Source organism: Scyliorhinus torazame, chromosome 10 (genome assembly GCF_047496885.1).
Source record: "Scyliorhinus torazame isolate Kashiwa2021f chromosome 10, sScyTor2.1, whole genome shotgun sequence".
Taxonomy (NCBI): Eukaryota; Metazoa; Chordata; class Chondrichthyes; order Carcharhiniformes; family Scyliorhinidae; genus Scyliorhinus; species Scyliorhinus torazame.
In genome coordinates this window covers 87,347,106-87,370,112 of record NC_092716.1, presented here as the reverse complement: position 1 = coordinate 87,370,112, position 23,007 = coordinate 87,347,106, and the positions used below count along the sequence as shown (strand labels likewise).

Here is a 23,007-nt window from a genome sequence, read left to right as displayed (position 1 = left end):
TTTTAAATGATCAGAAAGTAGTACATCTCCAATGACAAGGCTTTTGAACTTCCTGATAATTTATTTTACAGTCCCATCTATTGCCAATTTTCCAAATAGCATGCAACAAAATTTATGCTAATCATCTGCAGCTGGGAATTGTGCAAAGCATGGGTGCTGAGTTTTATCATCATCGATGGTATTACAGGGAATAAGTCAAAATGGATTCCGAAACTCTGAGGGCTCTTTTCTGGCACTGTTCTATTTTATACAAGTCTATGCCAGATAAAGCAATTCTGTAAAATTCCAGTCATAACTTTTCCAGACCAAAGCATGAGAAAGCCACTTAGCAGAGAACTAGATAAACTGAATGAATCTTAAGATGAAAAAGATACAAGTACATTTTGGGTACAATTTAACGGAAAAACTCAAGTGTCATTCTGGGCGGGATTGGCAGGGTGTTTCTCGACAGCCACGTTGGCGCGATCGCGGCTCGTATTTAATGGCAGTTAGAGCTGGAAATGAGCCCCCATGAGCTTCTCGCCGTTGCTGACTGTCGCTGTCTGATTCGCTTGACTCCCACTAACAAGTGGGAGCTACTTTTAAACGCTCCCTCACCACTCACTCCCAGTTAATGTACAAGCATTGCACCATGCAGATCTCTCTTTCGGGATGCTGACCTGGATAAGCGTCTGGATTCTGTGGAGGTGAGCCTGGAGATCCTGTTCTCCCAAGGGCGTCGGAGGGCCAGCAGCAGAACCACCGATACCGCTTGGGTGGCAGTGGCAGTCAGTACAGGCAGTATTACAAGGAAGACCGCTATCCACTGTTGAAGAAAGTCCACGACCTCCACTGAGCTGCAAGGGAAGTTACAACTTCTCTCCTGGCATCCGTTCCATCTGCCACTCCTCAAATTCCCAACCAACCACCTCCCCCACAAATCACTGGCTGACACTTTGCACCCTCCCCACATCTGATTTTCGTGTTTGCTCCTCAGCAACATGTCCAGTTGCAATGCCCACACATGCCACGTGCCAAAGACCCTCCCTGATCCATCAAATGCAGGGCTCTCAAAGCCCTCTCTTTGTCCCCACAGGAGAAGATAGCCCACAATAAGTGGGAAAGGGCCAAGATTGAGGGGGGGGGGAAGAGATGGAGTACCAGAGATCCGAGTCCTCATCCCCAATGAGTTGAGGGCCCTGGAAATCACGGGATTGACGGAGGAGAGAGCAGCCACCCACAGCGAGAACGTGGGATTGACTGAGGAGAGAGCAGCCACCCACAGCGAGAGCGCGGGATTGACTGAGGCGAGAGCAGTCACCCACAGCGAGAGCGTGGGATTGACTGAGGAGAGAGCAGTCACCCACAACGAGGGCGTGGGATTGACTGAGGAGAGAGCAGCCACCCACAGCGAGGTTGGCCTGCGCTGCAGTGGTGAGGTTCCAATGCCCCTTCCCCCAGATGACCTGTCTCAAGTGAGTTATTCATGTCATACAAAATGATCCTTCCCTCTCACCGACCATATGTCCATTCTCTAGCAGGATCTCCATCTGACAACCCCCCCCCCTCCACCAGTGCATGTCCGGTGGGCGACATTAGTGGACAGATGTCTGGGGCACAATCTAGTGAGCAGCACACAGTTGGTGATATACATCAGGTGGAGGCAGGAACATCCAAGGGAGTCAGCAGTCGGAGGTCTGCTGGATTCCAGGACTCTGCTGAGTCCCAGTTAGATGCCGAGCCTCTGGACAAGGTTAGTCCAGAGCTGATGTAGATGCTTGGACATTGCCATGAGATTCAGGAGGGGATGTCAGCGACATTCCAGTGGGTGCATAGCCGATTGGAGACACCCCAAAGTCTACAGGCGCAGGAGACTGTGTCAACAATGCATGGCACGAGGCCAACACTGCTAGGGTGGCAATGGCAGTGGTAAGCCTGGAGCATGAGGTCAGCGTTTTGAGTGGTGTTGTCCAAGGCACGGCTCAGTCTGTGATAACCATGACTTAAGGCCTTGACACCAAGTCCCAGGTGCAGGTGGACATAGCTGCAGCACTCCAGAGCGTGTCCCATTCGCCGCGTCCCAGTCACTGAGGGATGAGTCCCAGATGCAGGTGGACATTGATGTGGCACAGCAGAGCATGGCCCAGTCACCGAGGAGCATTGCTGAAGGCGTCAACACCATGGGGCAGAGAATGCCAGGACTGGCAGAGCCAGATGGCGCACAGGCCTGATGAAGAACCCTAGGGCCCTTTGGGCACCATCAGGGAGTTGGAAGCGCTGGAGGCCAACTCGGGGCCTGCCACCAATGGAACAATTGCGTCTCCAGCCCCATCCCTCTTGGGGGCAGCATGTGGCACAGTGGTTATGTTTCCTCTGAGTGCTCTGGTTTCCTCCCACAGTGCAAAGATGTGCAGATTAGGTGGATTGGCTGTGCTAAATTGCCCCTTCGTGTCCAAAAAAGGTTAGGTAGGGTAACTGGATTACGGAGATAGGGTGCTCGATCCAAGGGCCGGTGCAGACTCGGATGGGTCGAATGGCCTCCTTCAGCACTGTAAATTCTATGATTACCACTACCAACGGTGTAAAAATGACTCACCCGCCCTCCACCCCTACAGTGGATCTGCATCAATAGAAAGCTGTTTGGTGAGCCAACCACTGGAAGCTCCCACAGACAGGAGGCATAGCGGAAGAGGGAGAGAAAACAAAAACCACCTCCCCCTCTCCTGCACTGGCAGCGCCTCGTTCCAACGACTCCCAGGCCACAGAGGCAGGACTGCAACCGGCAGTTACACAACCTGCACAGCTCCCATAATAAGAGGAGCAGATGGCCACTGAACATAAAAAGTCAACTGTAGCCCATTGAAGTGTCCCCATGCAACCTCTGGGCTGCGCAGTCGAGCAGGGCCACCGCCCATCCTCCTCTGCAGTATCGGCATCTGAGTTTCCATCACCACCTTGTCCGAGGACTGTCCTACAGGAAGCATTAACAGGAGACCCACAAGTCCATAACCGAATACACAGCACAAAACATACCTTTAAAAGCATCCAGACTGCTCGAGCAGGTCCTTTTACATCCTTAGCCTGGTACTAGACTGGTCAAACACTTCCCTCGCTGCACTGCAGGTAAAACAGACCAAAAGGCAAATACTTACTACTTACTTTTCAGCCAGAAAGCAGCAAGTAAGTCCAATGGGAAGAGGCGGAAGGCAAACAGAAAAGGCAGCATCACGTAAGCTCTCAGCTACAGCTGCCACCAGGCATTTGCAGCTAACCAGCAGCAAGCAGCAAACACAACCTGCAGCTGTGAAGTGCTCTCACAACTAACCAGGCAAATTCCTTATTAGTAATAGCCTTCCGCTGTGACATTAGAGGCTGCCCACAGTCAGAGGTTTTTTTTGAAAAATATTTTATTGAGGCATTTATATACTAACACAATGGACAGAAACACAACCCCAACCGAGCCAACATGGCTGTACACAACCAGTACAACAAAAAATACCCCACGACCTGCCCCACCTTGCCCAACTTCCCCTGCCTCCCCCTTTTAATCCCCCCACCCACTGCTGACAGTTTAACTTTTCCTGACGAAGTCGATAAACAGCTGCTACCTCCAGACAAACCCTTCCACTGAGCCCCTCAAGGTGAACTTTATTTTCTCCAGCCTGAGGAACCCTGCCAGGTCACTCATTCACTTGGTTTCAGGGAGCCCTGTGTCCTTCCATTCTAACGATATCCGTCTCCGGGCTACCAGAGAGGCAAAGGCTAAGACATTAGCCTCTCTCGCCCCCTGGACTCCCGGGTCTTCTGACGCACCAAAAATTGCCACCTCTGAACTTGGGACCACCTTCACCTTAAGGACCTCCGACATAACGTCGGCAAACCCCTGCCAGAATCCCCCAAGCTTCGGACATGGCCAGAACATGTGGCCATGGTTCGCGGGCCCACCGGCGCACTGCCCACACCTATCCTCCACCCCTTCAAAGAACCTGCTCATCTTGGCCACAGTCATATGTGCCTTGTGGATCACCTTAAACTGTATAAGGCTAAGCCTAGAGCATGACGAGGATGCATTAACTCTCCTCAGGGCATCATCCCACAGCCCAGCCTCCAACTCCCTACCCAACTCTTCCTCCCACTTGCGCTTCACTTCGCCTATTGGGGCTGCCTCCCAGTCCATCAGTTCCTTATAAATTTCCAACACGTTCCCCTCCCCTCACCGCACTCTTGACACCACCTTGTCTTGTAACCCCTGGGGCGGCAGGTAAGGAAAGGACGATACCTGCCTCCGAACAAAGTCCCTCACCTACACATATCGGAACGCATTCCCGACGGGCAACTCAAATTCCCCCTCCAACTCTTCCAAGCACGGAAAGCCGCCGTCGATGAACAAATCCCCAAACCGCTCGATTTCCCCCCTCCAAATCGACCCTGCACCTTCTTTACCAGCGGGGTTTTATCCACCCACACAAACCCTGAAATCACCACGTTCACCCTCCTAAAAACGCCTTGAGAATAAAAATCGTGAGGCTCTAGAACACAAACAAGAACTTCGAGAGGACCGTCATCTTTACCGTTTGAACCCTTCTTTCTAGTAACACCGGGAGCGCATCCCACCTCTTAAAGTCCCCCTTCATCTGCTCTACCAACTGATCCAAATTCAACTTACGCAGCTGCTCCCACCCCGCGCCACCTAAATGCCCAAGTACTGAAAGCTTCCCTGAGATCCCCGTAATACCTTCCAGTGGGTCCGAAATATACAGCAGACAGTGAGACCTTGTGTTCCACTCCCCTGGTACTATCCCCTGCCAGTCCCTCGACACGCTCAATGCCATCGCCTGTGCCAAGTCAAAGAGCAATGTGGAGAGTGGACATCCTTGCCTCATCCTCCGACGCAGCCTGAAATAGTCCGACCTCACCCGGTTTGTCCGCACAATCACCACCGGTGCCTGGTACAGCAGCTGGACCCAATCCACAAAACCCAAACCGCCCCAGCACCTCCCACAGATAGTCCCAATCCACCCAATCGAAGGCCTTCTCTGCATCCGTGGCGACCAGCACCTCCACCTCCTGACCCTCAGGGGGGCATCATTATCACATTCAGTAATCTGCTAATGTTGGCCAACTGATGCCTTCCCTTCACGAACCCCGTCTGGTCGGCCCCTATCACGCCTGGCACACATTCCGCCAAGATCTTGGCCAATTACTTGCCATCCACATTTAATAGCAAGATCGGCCTATAGGACCCACACTGCTCCGGATCCTTGTCCCTTTTTAAAATCAAGGCGATCGAAGCCTGCGATAACGTCGGGGGGAGCAGCCCCCGCTCCCTCGCCTCGTTAAACGCCCTCACCAGCAGAGGCCCCAGGACCCCCAAAAACATTTTATAAAACTCCACTGGGAATCCGTCCGGGCCGGGGGCCTTGCCTGTCTGCATCATCTCAAGCACTCCATCATCTCTAACAGCCCAATGGAGGCCCCCAGCCCCTCCACCAGGTCATTCTCCAGCCTCGGAAACTCCAACCCCTCCCAAAATCGCCTTATTCCCTCAACCCCAGCCGGAGACTCCGACTCGTATAGCCTTTTGTAGAAATACCCAATTCACCCCCACCAGGTCCAAGCTGTGTTTCCACCCCCCTGTCCTTCACTTTCCCGATCTCCCTCGCTGCCTTCTGTTACCTCAATTGATGAGTCATCATCCTGCTCGCCTTCTCCCCATAATTGTCGACCAATCCCTTCGCCCTCCTCAACTGCCCTATCGCCTTCCCTGCCCAAACTCCATCTGCAGTTTCTGCTGCTGCGCAGGGCCAGGTGACAGCATATGAATATGGGGAGAAAGCCAGCAGGATTCTTACACGCCAGCTGAGGAGGCAGGCGGCAGCGAGGGAAATTGGGTGGATGAGAAAAGATTGGGGTACGGTGGTAATGGAGCTGGAGGAGGTGAATGGGTGGTTGAGGCTTTTCTGTTGCTGGAAATTGTACAGCTCGGAGCCTCCGGTGGGGAATGAGGACATGAGGCGGTTCTTGGATGGACTGGAGTTCCCAAGGGTGGCGGAGGAGAAGCTGCAGGGATTGGGGACCTTGATCAGGCTGAGGGAGATAATGGATTGCGTGGGGTCAATGCAGCCAGGGAAGGCCCTGGGCCCGTATGGGTTCCCACCAGAGTTCTATAAGAAGTTTGGGTAGGAGGTGGGACCCCTGTTAGTCGAGATGTATAACAAGTCGGTGGGAAAGCAGAGGGCCCCCCATCCCTTGCTGTCTCAGGCTTTGATATCGCTCATTTTAAAGAAAAACAATAATAATAATCCTTATTGCCACAAGTAGACTTGCATTAACACGGCAATGAAGTTACTGTGAAAAGCCCCTCATCGCCACATTCCAGCGCCTGTTCGGGTACACTGACGGGGAATTCAGAATGTCCAAATTACCTAACAGCACATCTTTGGGGACTTGTGGGAGGAAACCAGAGCACCCGGAGGAAACCTAGGCAGACATGAGGAGAACGTGCAGTTTCTGCACGGACAGTGACCCAAGCCGGGAATCGAACCTGGGACCCTGGCGCTGTGATCAACAGTGCTAGCCATAGTGTTTATGTGCTTCCAGCAGCTTGGGTTGTACTGCCTGATTTCGTTGTTGAATGTAGGTGCAAAGCTTTGCCAAAGGTGTTGGCGATGCGGATAGAGGATTGTGTGCCGGGGGTGATAGGTGAGGACCGGATGGGATTAATAAAGGAACGGCAGCTGTCGGTAAGTGTCCAGAGGTTACTGAGTGTCATTATGATGCTATCGGAGGGCCAAGAAGTTGAAGTGATCATGGCGATGAACACGGAGAAAGCTTTCGATCGGATTGAGCGGGCGTACTTATTAGAGGTGCTGGGGAGGTTTGGGTTTGGGCAGGCATTTGTGGGCTGTTGCATAAGGCGCCTGAGGCGAGTGTTCGAACCAGCATGGTGAGCACGGAGTATTTTGGGTTGCACCGGGGCACGAGGCATGAGTGTCCACTCTCCCCGCTGTTCTTTGCCTTAATGTTTAAGCTGTAGGCGAAGGCGCTTAGTGTTTTGAGGTGGTGGAGTGGTATTGAGTGCGGTGGGGTGAAGCACCGAGTTTCTTTGTATACAGATGATCTCCTGCTGTATATTTTGGATCCAGTTCGGAGCTTCGGTAGGATCATGGGATTTTGGGGGAGTTTAGCCTCTTTTCCGGGTATTAGCTTATCATGGGGAAAAATGACATATTCCCAATAAATGCCATGGGGGCGGGGAGGAGTTTGGGGAGGCTGCCGCTTCGACTGGTAGGGGTGAGGTTTTGTTATCTTGAGATAAAAGTGGCACGAATTTGGGCCCAGCTGCTTGTGTTGAGGCGTGGTTGGTGGAGGGAATGAAGGCGGACTTTAAGAGGTGAGATGTGTTGCCGTTGTCATTGGCTGGTCAGGTCCAGACGGTAAAAGTGACAGTGTTGCCAAAGTTTTTGGTTGAGTTTCAGAACCTCCCGACCTTTGTGATAAATCCTTTTTTAGCAGGTTATTGGAATGATTTTGAAGTTTGCGTGGGCGGGTAAGACTCCGGAGGCCAGGGGGTCTTCTTGGAGAGGGACCAATGGGTGAGGGGATTAGCATTGCCGAATTTGCAAATCTATTATTGCGAATGGTTAGGAAATGGGCGGTGGAGGAGTGGTCAATGTGGTAGCAGATCAAGGCGGCCACATGTAAAGGGACCAGTTTGAGGGCACTATTGCTGGCGCTCTTTCCGTTCTCGCCGGCCAGATACTCCACGACCCTGGTGGTGGTATTAGTGTTGAGGGTGTGGAACCATTGCCGTCAGCATTTTAGAATGGAAGGCATCTCCCTGTGTGTGCCGATTGCGACATTCATAGGTTTGCCCCAGCGGGGTTGGATGTGAGGTTTCGGAAATGGCGGCAGGTGACGATAGGTTATTTTAAGGATTTGTTTGTTGGATGGAATTTTGCAAATTTAGAGGAGCTGGGGGGAACATATAGTTGTCGAAGGGGAATGGGTTCAGGTATCAGCAGATTAGGGACTTCCATGAGGAAGAAGATAGCTTTGTTTCTGGTGCTGCCACCTCCTGCGCTGTAGGACAAACTTCTGTCCAAATAAGAAATAGGTGAGGGCAAGGTCTCGGATATAAATGGGTAGCTGTTGAATCGAGAGAGTGACCTGGTGGAGGTTAGGCATGAGTGGCAGAAAGAGCTGGGTGGGGCTTTGAGGAGTACAGTGTGGAATGAGGCTTTGTGGCGGGTTAATGCGACCTCGTTGTGTGCAAAACTAAGTCTCCTCCAGTTTAAAGTGGTACACCGGGCCCACATGACGGTGTCCAGGATGAGTTGGTTCTTTCCAGGGGTGGAGGATTGGTGCGGGTGGTGTGCAGGGAGTCCTGCGAACCATGTCCATATTTTTTGGACGTGTCCGAGATTGGGCGGTTTTTTGGACGGGATTTGCAGATATAATGGCCAGGATTCTCCGATCCCGCGCCAGGTCGGAGAAACGGTGGGGGACGCGAGAATCGCGCCACGCCGGGCCGCTGATTCTCTGGCGACCGGAGAATCGGCACCAATCACGCCCACGGGGTCGCCGCCGCGCTGGTTAGGGGCCGTTGAAAGCGCCCCCCCCCCCCCCAATGTGATTCTCCGCACCTCAACGGGCCAAGTGCCCGCCGGGTTCAGCCGAATCCTGCCGGCATGGGTTACGTATGGTCCTACCTGGCAGGACCTCTGAGTTCTGGCTGCAGGGGCCGTCCCGGCGGGGGGATCCGACACCGGGGGGCCCTCCACTGTGGCCAGGCCCGCGATTGGTGCCGACCGATCGGCGGGCGGGCTAATTCCGGGGGGGGGGGGGCGCCTATGTTCTTCCGCGCCGGGCCCCTTTAGGGCTCTGCCATATTGCCTGGTGGCCAGCGTGGAGACGGCAATCCACGCGCATACGTGGACCCACGCTGGCTGTGGCACACATGCACGGACCTGCGCCAGCCGTGGCGTGCATGCGCTGACCCACGCTGGCCATGGTGTGCCGGCTTTGGACAGCACTCCGATGCGGTGGGGGTTAACAGTAACTCGGAGTCCGGAGATGGCAATATTCGGAGTGACGGAGGATCCGGGAATGCAGGTGGGGCGAGAGGCCGGTGTGTTGGTCTTTGCCTCGCTGATAGCCTGGAGATGGATTTTGTTCTGCTGGCGGGACTCTGAGCCGCCAAGTACAGGGGTATGGGTAGCGATTTGGCAGAGTTCCTGCACTTCGAGAAAATCAATAAAGAACAAAGAAATGTACAGCACAGGAACAGGCCCTTCGGCCCTCCAAGCCCGTGTCGACCATGCTGCCCGACTAAACTACAATCTTCCACGCTTCCTGGGTCCGTATCCCTCTATTCCCATCTTATTCATGTATTTGTCAAGATGCCCCTTAAATGTCACTATCGTCCCTGCTTCCACCACTTCCTCCGGTAGCGAGTTCCAGGCACCCACTACCCTCTGTGTAAAAAAAAAAAAAACTTGCCTCGTACATCTACTCTAAACCTTGCCCCTCTCACCTTAAACCTATGCCCCCTAGTAATTGACCCCTCTACCCTGGGGAAAAGCCTCTGACTATCCACTCTGTCTATGCCCCTCATTATTTTGTAGTCCTCTATCAGGTCACCCCTCAACCTCCGTCATTCCAGTGAGAACAAACCGAGTTTATTCAACCGCTCCTCATAGCTAATGCCCTCCATACCTGGCAACATTCTGGTAAATCTCTTCTGCACCCTCTCTAAAGCCTCCACATCCTTCTGGTAGTGTGGCGACCAAAATTGAACACTATACTCCAAGTGTGGCCGAACTAAGGTTCTATACAGCTGCAACATGACTTGCCAATTCTTATACTCAATGCCCCGGCCAATGAAGGCAAGCATGCCGTATGCCTTCTTTACTACCTTCTCCACCTGTGTTGCCCCTTTCAGTGACCTGTGGACCTGTACTCCTCGATCTCTTTGACTTTCAATACTCTTGAGGGTTCTACCATTCACTGTATATTCCCTACCTGCATTAGACCTTCCAAAATGCATTACCTCACATTTGTCCGGATTAAACTCCATCTGCCATCTCTCCGCCCAAGTCTCCAAACAATCTAAATCCTGCTGTATCCTCTGACAGTCCTCATCGCTATCCGCAATTCCACCAACCTTTGTGTCGTCTTCAAACTTACTAATCAGACCGGTTACATTTTCCTCCAAATCATTTATATATACTACAAACAGCAAAGGTCCCAGCACACTGATCCCTGCGGAACACCACTGGTCACAGCCCTCCAATTAGAAAAGCATCCTTCCATTGCTACTCTCTGCCTTCTATGACCTAGCCAGTTCTGTATCCACCTTGCCAGCTCACCCCTGATCCCGTGTGACTTCACCTTTTGTACTAGTCTACCATGAGGGACCTTGTCAAAGGCCTTACTGAAGTCCATATAGACAACATCCACTGCCCTGCCTGCATCAATCATCTTTGTGACCTCCTCGAAAAACTCTATCAAATTAGTGAGTCACGACCTCCCCTTCACAAAACCATGCTGTCTCTCACTAATACGTCCATTTGCTTCCAAATGGGAGTAGATCCTGTCTCGAAGAATTCTCTCCAGTAATTTCCCTACCACTGAAGTAAGGCTCACCGGCCTGTAGTTCCCTGGATTATCCTTGCTACCCTTCTTAAACAGAGGAACAACATTGGCTATTCTCCAGTCCTCCAGGACATCACCTGAAGCCAGTGAGGATCCAAAGATTTCTGTCAGGGCCTCAGCAATTTCCTCTCCAGCCTCCTTCAGTATTCTGGGGTAGATCCCTTCAGGCCCTGGGGACTTATCTACCTTAATATTTTTTAAGACGCCCAACACCTCGCCTTTTGGGATCTCAATGTGACCCAGGCTATCTACACACCCTTCTCCAGACTCAACATCTACCAATTCCTTCTCTTTGGTGAATTCTGATGCAAAGTATTCATTTAGTACCTCGCCCATTTGCTCTGGCTCCACACATCGATTCCCTTGCCTATCCTTCAGTGGGCCAACCCTTTCCCTGGCTACCCTCTTGCTTTTTATGTACGTGTAAAAACCCTTGGGATTTTCCTTAACCCTATTTGCCAATGACTTTTCGTGACTCCTTCTAGCCCTCCTGACTCCTTGCTTAAGTTCCTTCCTACTTTCCTTATATTTCACACAGCCTTCGTCTGTTCCCAGCCTTTTAGCCCTGACAAATGCCTCCTTTTTCTTTTTGACGAGGCCTACAATATCTCTCGTTGTCCAAGGTTCCCGAAAATTGCCGTATTTATCCTCCTTCCTCACAGGAACATGCCGGTCCTGAATTCCTTTCAACTGACACTTGAAAGCCTCCCACATGTCATATGTTGATTTGCCCTCAAACATCCGCCCCCAATCTAGGTTCTTCGGTTCCCGCCTAATATTGTTATAATTAGCCTTCCCCCAATTTAGCACATTCACCCGAGGACCACTCTTATCCTTGTCCACCAGCGCTTTAAAACTTACTGAATTGTGGTCACTGTTCCCGAAATGCTCCCCTACTGAAACTTCTACCACCTGGCCGGGCTCATTCCCCAATACCAGGTCCAGTACCGCCCCTTCCCTAGTTGGACTGTCTACATATTGTTTTAAGAAGCCCTCCTGGATGCGTCTTACAAACGCTGCCCCGTCTAAGCCCCTGGCACTAAGTGAGTCCCAGTCAATATTGGGGAAGTTGAAGTCTCCCATCACCACAACCTTGTTGTTTTTACTCTTTTCCAAAATCTGTCTACCTATCTGCTCCTCTATCTCCCGCTGGTTGTTGGGAGGCCTGTAGTAAACCCCCAACATTGTGACTGCACCCTTCTTATTCTTGATCTCTACCCATATAGCCTCACTGCCCTGTGAGGTGTCCTCCCGTAGTACAGCTGTGATATCCTCCCTAACCAGTAGCGCAACTCCACCACCCCTTTTACATCCCCCTCTATCCTGCCTGAAACATCTAAATCCAGGAACGTTTAGCTGTCAATCCTGCCCTTCCCTCAACCAGGTCTCTGTAATGGCAGCAACATCATAGTTCCTGTGGTGTTGGGTTCTCTGGTGCACAGATGAGCCAACACAGTTGTATGTGGTACAACTCTATTTTATTTTAACTCTTATATACAGTTCGTTCTGGATACTCTGCACGTGCTGTCTCCCTGAGTGTGTCGTGTAGCAGGTCTGTCCTGGTCCTCGTCTCCAGCTAATACTGACCACCAGGTGTCGTGTTTGTGCTTTTATATCTTTCTGTGATTGGTTGTGGTGTTGTGTGTTCTGATTTGTCTGTTGGTGTGTCTATCATGATGTGTGTGTTTGAATATCATGACATCCTCCCTTTTTACAAAGATATGTGCCTACGTGGTTATAAATATAATCGTGTCGTGAGTGCATCTAAGAGTGTGTGTGTGTGTGCTGTGTACAGCGTGTGTATATGACGTAACTATTTACATGGGGCGATGTCGGGTGCGTCACACTAACAAGGTTGTACCATAACAAAACATGAATGCGAGAAAAAAAACAACTTGAACAGTGGTCCGGTCAGACGATATCTGGAACGATAAACAACAACAGGTTATAATACAGAAGTGTTTGACTTTTTGAACGTATGGACAGCGTTATAAGTCCAGTCTAATGGGTGACCGCCTCAAGAATAGGCTGGTCCTCAAGCCGGTTCAGCTGTGGAGATTTGGATTCACACTGGTTCACCTTGGACTGTTGGAGGTGATGCTGCTGCCGAAGTCTCTACTTTTCCATTTGTTGTACTTCGTGCAGTGCTTGGTTTTTCATTTGTGCAAATATAACATTCAACATCTTTGTTAGTGTTGCCTTGGCTGTGGTTTGGTTCTGGTGGCGATGGAAGGGGCATGATCCGTGGCATCTCCACGAAGTCATCCTTGGGAACCAGTGGAGGATCCGGCGTGTGCGTACGGTTCAGTTGCGAGCGTGGAAGGCGGCGCAAAGCTCGCTGATTGCGCCTACGCACCAACCCATCCGCCCTGCATGCCAGGAACAAGGTGGAGTCTTTTTTCTTTTTATGTTTGTGGTGGACGGCATCTTGTAGCTGTGCCGGAAGGGCGACTCCGCAGAGAAACGTCGAAGCATGTCGCCTTGGAGAGAGAATTGTTGCTCGCTTCAACGTCTGGCGATGGCGCGAATTGGTGTGTCCGTCTTGGACCGCCGGTGCTGGTCGCCACTGCCGACCCAGTGGGACTGCCACACGATCCATTCCCTGTCACCGTGGCATCCGCCGTCACCCTGAGCGTGCCATCACCGAGGCCGCGACACCGCCCGTCCGGAGCAAGGTCTGGCGTGCGCGAATCAGAGTCAGCGCTTGGCTGCTTCCCATCTGGAGTCCGGTCTGCCTTCCGTCGATGCTCCCCGTCCGGAGTCCCAACAGGTTCACTGGAGGCAGCCGAGATTCCCTGAAGCTGCACTTCTGGAGTCGGAACATGCAGGAATGCACCGACCAGTGGAGAGGCTCGAGCCATCGAGGGTGGAAGTGGTGCGCCGCCACCGCAGTCGTCAGTGGTCCCACCGTGATCGTCGAGTGCCTCGGTACGCACTAGGCGAGGTCTGTCACCTTGCACCTTTTGCATGGGAAGTGGGATGCTGTCGTCACTCGTCTCACATCCCGTGGATAGATCCTCATTAGCAGCTTGCTGTTCACTAGGGTTGGGTAAATTGTCAGAGTTTTCATCTGATGGTGCACACCATGTCGGTGGACTGTCATTGTCTTGCCGTTGTCCTTCATTTGGGCTTTTCTTCTTTGGAATTTTAAATCTTCCCCCAGACATTGCAGAACCTTGTTTATTACCCCCAAATTCTCCCATATGTATGGTCTCGAATATAGGATCCAATGTTTCTATCGACATTGTACTATTTTCCAAAGAACATTCCGTTTCACTTTTCTTCTCAGGTACCTCATATGTATCTTTGTCTAATGTACATGCCTTCATGGTCTCTGGGTCTGATTTTGCTGGGACTGGCATGGTCACAGTCTCTCTTTTACTGTTCTCAATTGCCCACATTATACTCCCCATACATAACTGCTTAATCACTGGGGTTAGTGTGGTACAATGGATAATCGGGTCGACCTTATCTGCATCTTCACCATTAGTGGAAAGCACACTTGGTTCACTTGAAACTGCTGCTGGTTTTAAATTTGTTATCTGGCTACTCGATGTCGGTGTCCTCAGGATACTTGCTCCAATGTTTTGCTCATTTATCAGTGGAGTGTGTATAGGTTCAATGCAATTAATGTTCCCCTCAAGGTTTGAAGAGTCATTACTGACTACCTGCTGGTCTCCGAAGTTGGGACTTTGCGGCGTTGTGTTGAAGGGAGACATTTGTCCCTGCTGTAGATATGATTCAGGTTGTGTTATTTCCATTACCTGAGGATCACTGTCTTGTCCATTTTTTCGATCCGTACTAAAACACTGGCAATTCTCAGTCTGCCCCTTGCAAGTTAAACATTCAATTAATTTCTTTAGCAAATCCTCAGCATCCTTCTGTGACCGTGCAGCATTATTAATCTCTGTTCGGCTATAATGATCCTGAAGGTCAGCGCATAAACCTTTTTTCTTCGGGCTTGGAAGAGGCGATTCCTTTGGCTTGTCTTCAGTTGGGCTGGAACAGTCTTCAGCGCTGTGCCCTTCATTGTAGCATGAGAGACCGTCATGGTCATGCTGCTGTGTAGTGGAGCATGGTAGGCTGTTATAGCCTTCTTGCTGTTCACGTGAGCATGGCAGACTTGCATCGTCTGCCGCTGGTTGGTCAGGAGAGGTTGCTAAACCCTCATGGTCTTGTTCCTGCAAGGACCACACATTGGAGTCTTGCGTTGCTTCTATCGTGGAGGCTGTCCACGAGCTCTCTGTGGAGGCTTGTGACACTGGAGTCACTTCTTGTTCGTGCAAGGACTGCGCTCTGGAGTCTTGCGTTGCTTCTAACGTGGAGGCTGTCCACGAGCTCTCTGTGGAGGCTTGTGACTCTGGAGTCACTTCTTGTTCGTGCAAGGACTGCGCTCTGGAGTCTTGCGTTTCTGCAATTGTGGAGTGTGTCCACGAGCTCGCTGTGGAGGCTTGTGACTCTGGAGTCACTTCTGGTTCATGCGAGGACTGCGCTCTGGAGTCTTGCATGTCTTCTTTCATAGAGTCGGGAACGTTGAGCGGGACGTGGACCACACTCTGTGTGGCAGCAGGGCGCTCTCCGTGTGCTTGCACCACTCCCTGTCTGTTAATGTCAGGCTGCAGCATCATCCGGTACTGATAAGTTGGGATGTCATATCTGCTGGGTTGAAGATCCTCAAATCCGAAAAATGAATCCGCATCTGCGTCGGATTCAATGTGGGGGCCGCCAATTGCAACACGAAAGGTTCGTCCGAGTCATAGTCGTATAGGACGACGGAGCTATCATTGGGCTCGCGAGGTCCGGAAACACTGTAAAGATCGTCATCGAAGTATTCGAGGTCGGAATCATCGGCTTGTGCGTAGGTAACTGCTTGTCGGAGGGTTCTTCAGAGGTCAAATTCATCTCCTGGGTCAATTTGCGGCAATGTGCTGTCATTCCAGGTGAGGGAAGGTTGTTTTACAGCTTTAACAGATTTTTGTTTTTTTGATTTGGGACGTTTCCCTTTTAAATTGGATTTCGGACGTTTCCCCTTTAAATTGGTGCGGTCTGGGGCCTCTGACATCCTGACGCTCGGTATGTAGCACGTAGGAAGCGACTGCGCATGCTCAGATCGCTGTTCCTTTACCGATGGCCGTTTTCTTGACTGCGCATGCGCAGCATCTCGCGCATGCGCAAACGAAACTTCCGGTTCTGCACACTGCTCGCGCAACTGTGCTAGCGTGATACCTTTAGCAAGATGGCCGCCGACCTCGACCCAGCCCTCTCTCAGGCCCGGGATTTCGGCCTCTGGGAATTCGGGCTCCGGGATCCCGGCCACGAGGTGAGTACTGCCGCTTTTCTTACCTTTACTTGCTGATTGGATTGCGTTTTCTTCACAGTACTTGGAGAATTTGTCCAGGACTGCCTGGTAATCGTACCTTTGCTGCCTCCTGAAGAACCTGAACCTTGTGAATATTTCTCTTGCCCTTGCACCGGCGATGGTGAGGAGAAATTCAATTTTTTCGCTATCATCCAGGTCTTGGAGTTCAGCTGCCACCAGGAACAATTCGAACACTTGCCGGAATCGCCGCCAGTTTTTGCGGAGATCGCCGTGGCACTGGAGCGGCTGCGGAACCGGGAGCTCTATCATTTTGCCTGGGCACTGCTGGTTGTCTGTGTACACTGAGGTATGCCGGCAGGTATCGATCCACTCCTGTACCATGTGGTGTTGGGTTCTCTGGTGCACAGATGAGCCAACACAGTTGTATGTGGTACAACTCTATTTTATTTTAACTCTTATATACAGTTCGTTCTGGATACTCTGCACGTGCTGTCTCCCTGAGTGTGTCGTGTAGCAGGTCTGTCCTGGTCCTCGTCTCCAGCTAATACTGACCACCAGGTGTCGTGTTTGTGCTTTTATATCTTTCTGTGATTGGTTGTGGTGTTGTGTGTTCTGATTTGTCTGTTGGTGTGTCTATCATGATGTGTGTGTTTGAATATCATGACAGTTCCAAGTACTAATCCAAGCTCTAAGTTCATCTGCCTTACCCGTAATACTTCTTGCATTAAAACATATGCACTTCAGGCCACCAGACCCGCTGTGTTCAGCAACTTCTCCCTGTCTGCTCTGCCTCAGAGCCACACTGTCCTTATTCCCTAGTTCTCCCTCAATGCTCTCACCTTCTGACCTATTGCTCCCGTGCCCACCCCCCTGCCATACTAGTTTAAACCTTCCCGTGTGACACTAGCAAACCTCGCGGCCAGGATATTTATGCCTCTCCAGTTTAGATGCAACCCATCCTTATATAGGTCACACCTGCCCCGGAAGAGCTCCCAGTGGTCCAGATAACGGAAACCCTCCCTCCTACACCAGCTGTTTAGCCACGTGTTTAGCTGCTCTATCTTCCTATTTCTAGCCTCACTGGCACGTGGCACAGGGAGTAATCCCGAGATTACAACCCTCAAGGTCCTGTCTTTTAACTTTCTGCCTAGCTCCCTGAACTCCTGCTGCAGGACCTCATGCCCCTTCCTGCTTATGTCGTTAGTACCAATATGTACAACGATCTCTGCCTGTTTGCCCTCCCCCTTCAGGATGCCCTCTACCCGTTCGGAGACATCCTGGACCCTGGCACCAGGGAGGCAACATACCATCCTGGAGTCTCTTTCACGTCCACAGAAGCGCCTATCTGTGCCCCTGACTATAGAGTCCCCTATTACTATTGCTCTTCTGCGCTTTGACCCTCCCTTCTGAACATCAGTGCCAGCCGTGGTGCCACTGCTCTGGATGCTGCTGTTTTCCCCTGATAGGCTATCTCCCCCGACAGTATCCAAAGGGGTATACCTGTTCGAGAGGGGGACAACCACAGGGGATTCCTGCACTGACTGTCTGCCCTTTCTGGTGGTCACCCATTTCTCTGCCTGCACCTTGGGTGTGACCACATTTATATAACTGCGATTTATGACGCTTTCCGCCATCGGGTATATATGAGATATTCTCCTTAAGGTGGATGCTGTTCATCGACTTCTTTAGAAGTATTGCGTCTTCGGGGGGGTGGGGGTTAATAGTTAAAAAGGGTGGCAGGCGCTGGAGTGGCAGTGGGAGGAGGGGTGGAGGAATTTATTGGAGGAAGGTGTAAAGATGTTGTGGCTGTTCGCTGTTGCCATGGTTGTTTTTTTATTTTTCTCCTTTGTTATGTATATATTTGAAAATGCCTCCAAGACAATATTTTACAAAAAAAAGATAAATGCCAGAACTGCGATTCAAGAATGCTGTGCTTTTTAAAAATAAATTTAACTATTTTGATTAGGAGATTTACCAGAATGATTCCAGGGTTCAAGAATTTTGGCTATCGGAGTAGTTTGGAGAAGGTGGGGTAATTTTCCTTGGAGGAGATTGAGGGGAGATTTGATAGAAGTATGCAAGATTATGGCAGATTTAGATATAGAAGAGAAAAAAAAGCTGTTCCTCTTGGCTTATACAAGGAATAGGGAACACAGATGTTGGGTTTTGGATGAAAGTTGTGGCGGAGATGTGAGGAGAGGTTTTTTTTACACAGCAAGTGAAACAACTTGGAACACACTGCCCACGTGGATGGGGGAAACGGAGACAAATAATTTCAAAAAGAAATTCAGTGGGAATTTGAAGGGAATAAATTTACAAGGCTGAGGGGATAGAGCAGGAGGATGGGACTGATTGGATTGCTTTACAGAAAACCGGCATGGGCTCAATTGGCCAAATTCCCACCACCTGTGCTGTGATGATTCTACAATTATTGCCAATGAATACTATCAAAAACAGGAATCATGCGTCATTGATGCATTTTTCCCATTACCTATTTATTATAAATAGACTTTGAACAATGAAAAATAATCAAGGCCTGCAATGAATTTAAAATTAAGATTAAATATTGAGAATGTTCAAGAACAGTATGCTGCACCCTTTCTAAGCAGCCTGTTCTTTCCTTAATTTTTACTGGCTTTACCAGTTGCACTTTCGTACAGACATTCCTATAATGCAAGCAAAATTTGCCAAGGAGGCCTAATTTGGCTGGAAATATAACCGTAATCATGTTCTATGTTAAAATTTGTTTTATTAAAGTTTGTTGATTGCATATATAGTATTATGCTTGTGTGTAATTCTGACTTTCCCATTTTAAGAGCAAAGAAGCAAGGGTACTTCCTTGAGCATATTCCATAATTAAATTAAGTCATGTCTGATCTCAACTCCATTTAGCTGTTTTGATTTATTAACCTTTATATTCCTGCTTAACAAAAATCTATCGATCGCTGTATTAAATTTTCTATTGACTTCCAATCTGAACAGTTCTTTGAGGAATAGAGTTCCAGACTTCCTCTACCCTTTCTGACATTAAGCCTAGTTCTAATTTTAAAGTAATGTTCCCTTGTTCTGGATTCACCTTCCAGAAAAATATGTTTCTCTCTATCCACCAAATCAAATTATTCAATAATTTTAAAGATCTCAATTAGATCAACCCTGAAATCTTATGTACTCAAGGGAATACAAGCCTTGTCTATGCAACCTGTTCTCCTAATTTAACCCTTTTAGCCCCAGATTCACAGGATTTCAGTTTCTATTACTCTTTCAGGCAGAGAGTTCCAGACCCCAGCACCCTCTGATTTTCTTATCAACTCTTCTTCTATCAAATAGTTAAAACCTATGCATGCTGGTTATTGACTTCTCTATTAAAGGCAATCGGACCTTCCTACATACTCTTTCAGGGTCCTCACAATTTTGTGTACACCAGTTAAATCTCTTCAGGTTTCCAAAGAAAATAACATCACTTTGTTCAATCTTTCCTCATGGCTAGAATTCTCCCATCCCTGATAATACCCTTGTTAACCTCCTTTGTGTTACCTAGTGTGATCACGCTGACATGCCAATAAGACACAAAAGAAATCAAAACTGTGTACATCAAACTTTCTTATTTTCTCAGTGAATTGAACAATGGCTGGTGCAGGTCACATATTCATAAGATTGGCCATTTGTCCTGGAAGCTTCCAGCAAAAATTACAAGAACAAAAGAGTTCCCCTCTCACCTTTGTGGAATCTCAAAAGCCCATAACAAGGACAGTATAAGCACAAAATCAGGCAACCCGCAGAGAGACAATCTCATTATTCTTGCGCAGTGGTTAACAGACCATCTCATACCTAGGGTTGTCCAGGTCCATTTCAAAAGGGAACCAGTGAGAGGAAAATGGGGCGTCATTTGCATCTTGATAAGTTTGCCCCTCGTGTGGAGTCACAGCGTTTGCCAAGACAATAGCTTCTGAAACACGGATTCGCAACATGTGTGGTGACACTTTCCAGTCTAATCACTGGGACATTTATAAACTAACTGGAAAGAACTCTAGCAGGCCTCCTGGCTGACTAAGCATTGGCACCATCTCTCAACTCCTCGAAGCCTGTTTTATTTTAAAAGCCTCTGAACATTGGCTGCCAAGCAGTCTTATCTACAGAGACATCATCATGATGCATAGTCCTTCGCTTTAAAGGACTGTCGTGCTTCTGTCTCCAACCAAGGACTCGTCTTAACTGATTTCCTCCATGAAGGAAACTCCCTCTGGTCTTTGACTTTCTGGACTTTACATGGAAATCACGTGAATTAATTTTTTTTTTCAATTTAGAGAACCCAATTACTTTTTATGTGTCAGGATCAATCCAGGGTCCACGGCGCTATTCATTTCTGTGATTTTTTTACTGTTGTTATCTTCTTTCTATCCCCTTACTACCTGTGTATGTGTGCGCATGGAGTTGAGAACACCCTGACCCCCTCGGGATTTGAATGTGGAATAAACTCACCTGAAGTAATAATAAAGCGAGTTTGCTCTGAGTTAATTATACAATTGGACCATATAGTCAGATGATTGGGGAAACATGCCACAGCCTTGTTTAAAACAATTTAAAACAATTAAGAACATCTCTACTTACAGACAGACAGTGAGAGCATAAAGAATAAAAACAGAAAATGCTAGATAAACTCAGCAGGTCAACAGCAACTGTAGAGACAATCCGAGTTAATATTTCGGATCAACAGCAGTTCTGTCGATCCTTCTCTAGAAAGATCATTTGGATCTGAAACATTAGCTATCTTTCCCACCACAGATGCAGCCAGACCTGCTGAGTTTACCCAGTATTTTCTGTTTTTATTTCAGATTTCAAACATCCGCAGTATTTTGCTTTTATTTGAGATGTTAATAAAGTTCAGTTTGCCTCATTCTCCTGTCCATAACAACATCCTTTTAGTAATGTGGTGACCACAACTGTGTGCAATATTCTAGTTGTAATCTAACTAGTGTTTCATACAGTTATAGCATAGCCTCCTTGCTCTTGTTTGCTATGCTTTAGCCAATAAAGAGATGTGTCCCATATGCCTTACTAATCACCTTGCTTATCTGCCTAGCAACCTTCAGGGATCTGTGGACATGCAGTTCAAAGTATCATTCTCGTTCTAGAAGTAAATTAGGGAGGGTCTCATTAAAAGGGTGAAATTAAGATTCACTAGAATAAAGTAGAAGTGAAAGGCTGTGATTAGAAAAAAATAGTTTGAGGACTTCTGGTGGCGGCCATGGAGTGAGTGGTGGCTCCCGCTCGTGCTGGTCATTTTGTGGCCTCTGCCCTGGTTTGTAGCAGGACTTTGGGCGGAAAATGGCATAGAAGTGAGAGCAGAAGAGAGTGACCCCTAGTTTATGTAGTGGCAGACCACAAGTGCCCGGAAAAAAGCAAACCCAGTTGGCTGAGTCGGGTGAGGAGCTGGCAACGCATGTGGAGATGGCAGATAGGCAGGGGCAGGGTCCGGCCCTGTCGGCCCAGTGGTCGATGGAGCAGTTGGTGAGCTTCTTGAACGAGAAGTTCACCCAGCAGCGGAACGAAAGTTTGGAGGATCTGGCCCGGGCGGTGGACTCGATCCAAGGCGATGGTTGACCACGTGGAGACGAGACTGGCAGCCCACGGACAGGTGATCCAGAGGTTGGAGGAGCTGGCGGGGAGCATGAGGAACCGTCCGCCTCGATGGCAGCGGAGATGGGACTGATTCAAGACCAGCAGAAGTGACTGCCGGTGAAAGTGGAGGACCTGGAGAACCATTCCCGCAGACAGAAATCCGGATCGTGGGCCTCCGGAGGGGGGAGAAGGAACGGATGCTGGTGCGTACGTTGGGAAGATGCTGGAGAAGCTGCTTGGGGAAGCTATGTTTGACCAGCCGCTGGAGGTGGATCGAGCTCACAGGATGCTGATGCCCAAGCCCCAGGGGGGCGAGCTGCTGAGGGTGATGGTGGTATAGTTGCATCAGTTCCTGGATAAGGAACGTATCATGAGGTGGGCCAGGCCTTTGGGAAGGCGTCGAGATTTGTGTGTATCAGGACCTGGGGGCAGAGCTGGCGAAGAGGAGGGCGAGCTTTAATAAGGTCAAGTCGGCCCTGTACAAGAAGGGCCCTAAGTTTGGTCTACTGTACCTGGCTTGCCTATGGGTGACCTATGGGGGCCAGGAGTTGTACTTTGGCTCGGCGGAGGAGGCAATGGACTTCATGAAAGTGAATGGACTGGCAGCAGAAGGAGGACCTTGAACTTTGATGAAGGAGAAGTGGAGTGCATGTACTGTACTGTGGAAAAACTTTGGGTTTTTGATGTTCGGGTTTCTTTCATTTTTCTGTTTCTGTTGGGGATAGGCTGGTTTACAGTCTTTGTTAAGGGATGAGGGGTGGGTTTCTGTGTTCGGACCTTGGGAAGGATTGTCTGTTTGTTTTTACTTGCCTTTGTTTTGGCTGTTTTCGCTAAAAGTAGGGGGGAGGGGAATCAGTGGGGAGTAGGATGCTCGGCGCCATGGGTGGGGACTGCCAGGCTAGCTGGGCGGGCTAGTTCACAGAAGTGAAGTGGGGCGAGAGCTGAAGATCTATTGGAGGAGGGGGCATTATACTGCTGACGGGGAGGGGACTTTCAAAGTGGAGGAGGAGGAGGGTTGATGACGGAGTTGCCCGAGGGTGGGCATGGGGAGGTGCGGGTCATGGGCCGAAGACTGGCCTAGGAGAGGCTATGGTTGATCGGCAAGGGATGGGGTGCCAACTGTCTAACTCCTCAAATGTACTCACTGTCCCAGCATCCACCTCACTCTGGGGTTGCAAATTCCACAGATTCACGACCCTCTGGGAGAAATAGTTTCTCCTCAACTCCATTTTAAATTTGCTACCTCTTATCCTAAGACTATGATCTCTCATTCTAGAATGCCCCACAAGAGGAAGCATCCGCTCCACTTCTACTTTATCCATACCTTTTATCATCTCGCATACCTCAATTTGATCTCCCCATATTCTTGTAAACTCAAGAGAGTATAACCCTAAACTGTTCAATCTTGCTTCATACAACAAACTCCCTCATCT

The 23,007-nt window shown here is 49.6% G+C and overlaps 1 protein-coding gene across 5 annotated transcripts in view; it reads left to right on the top strand.

Annotated features, from left to right (window-relative positions):
- Positions 1-23,007, top strand: part of plekhg4 (pleckstrin homology domain containing, family G (with RhoGef domain) member 4) — a 371,163-nt gene that overhangs the window by 100,750 nt on the left and 247,406 nt on the right. The gene's annotated exons all lie outside the window — the stretch shown is intronic.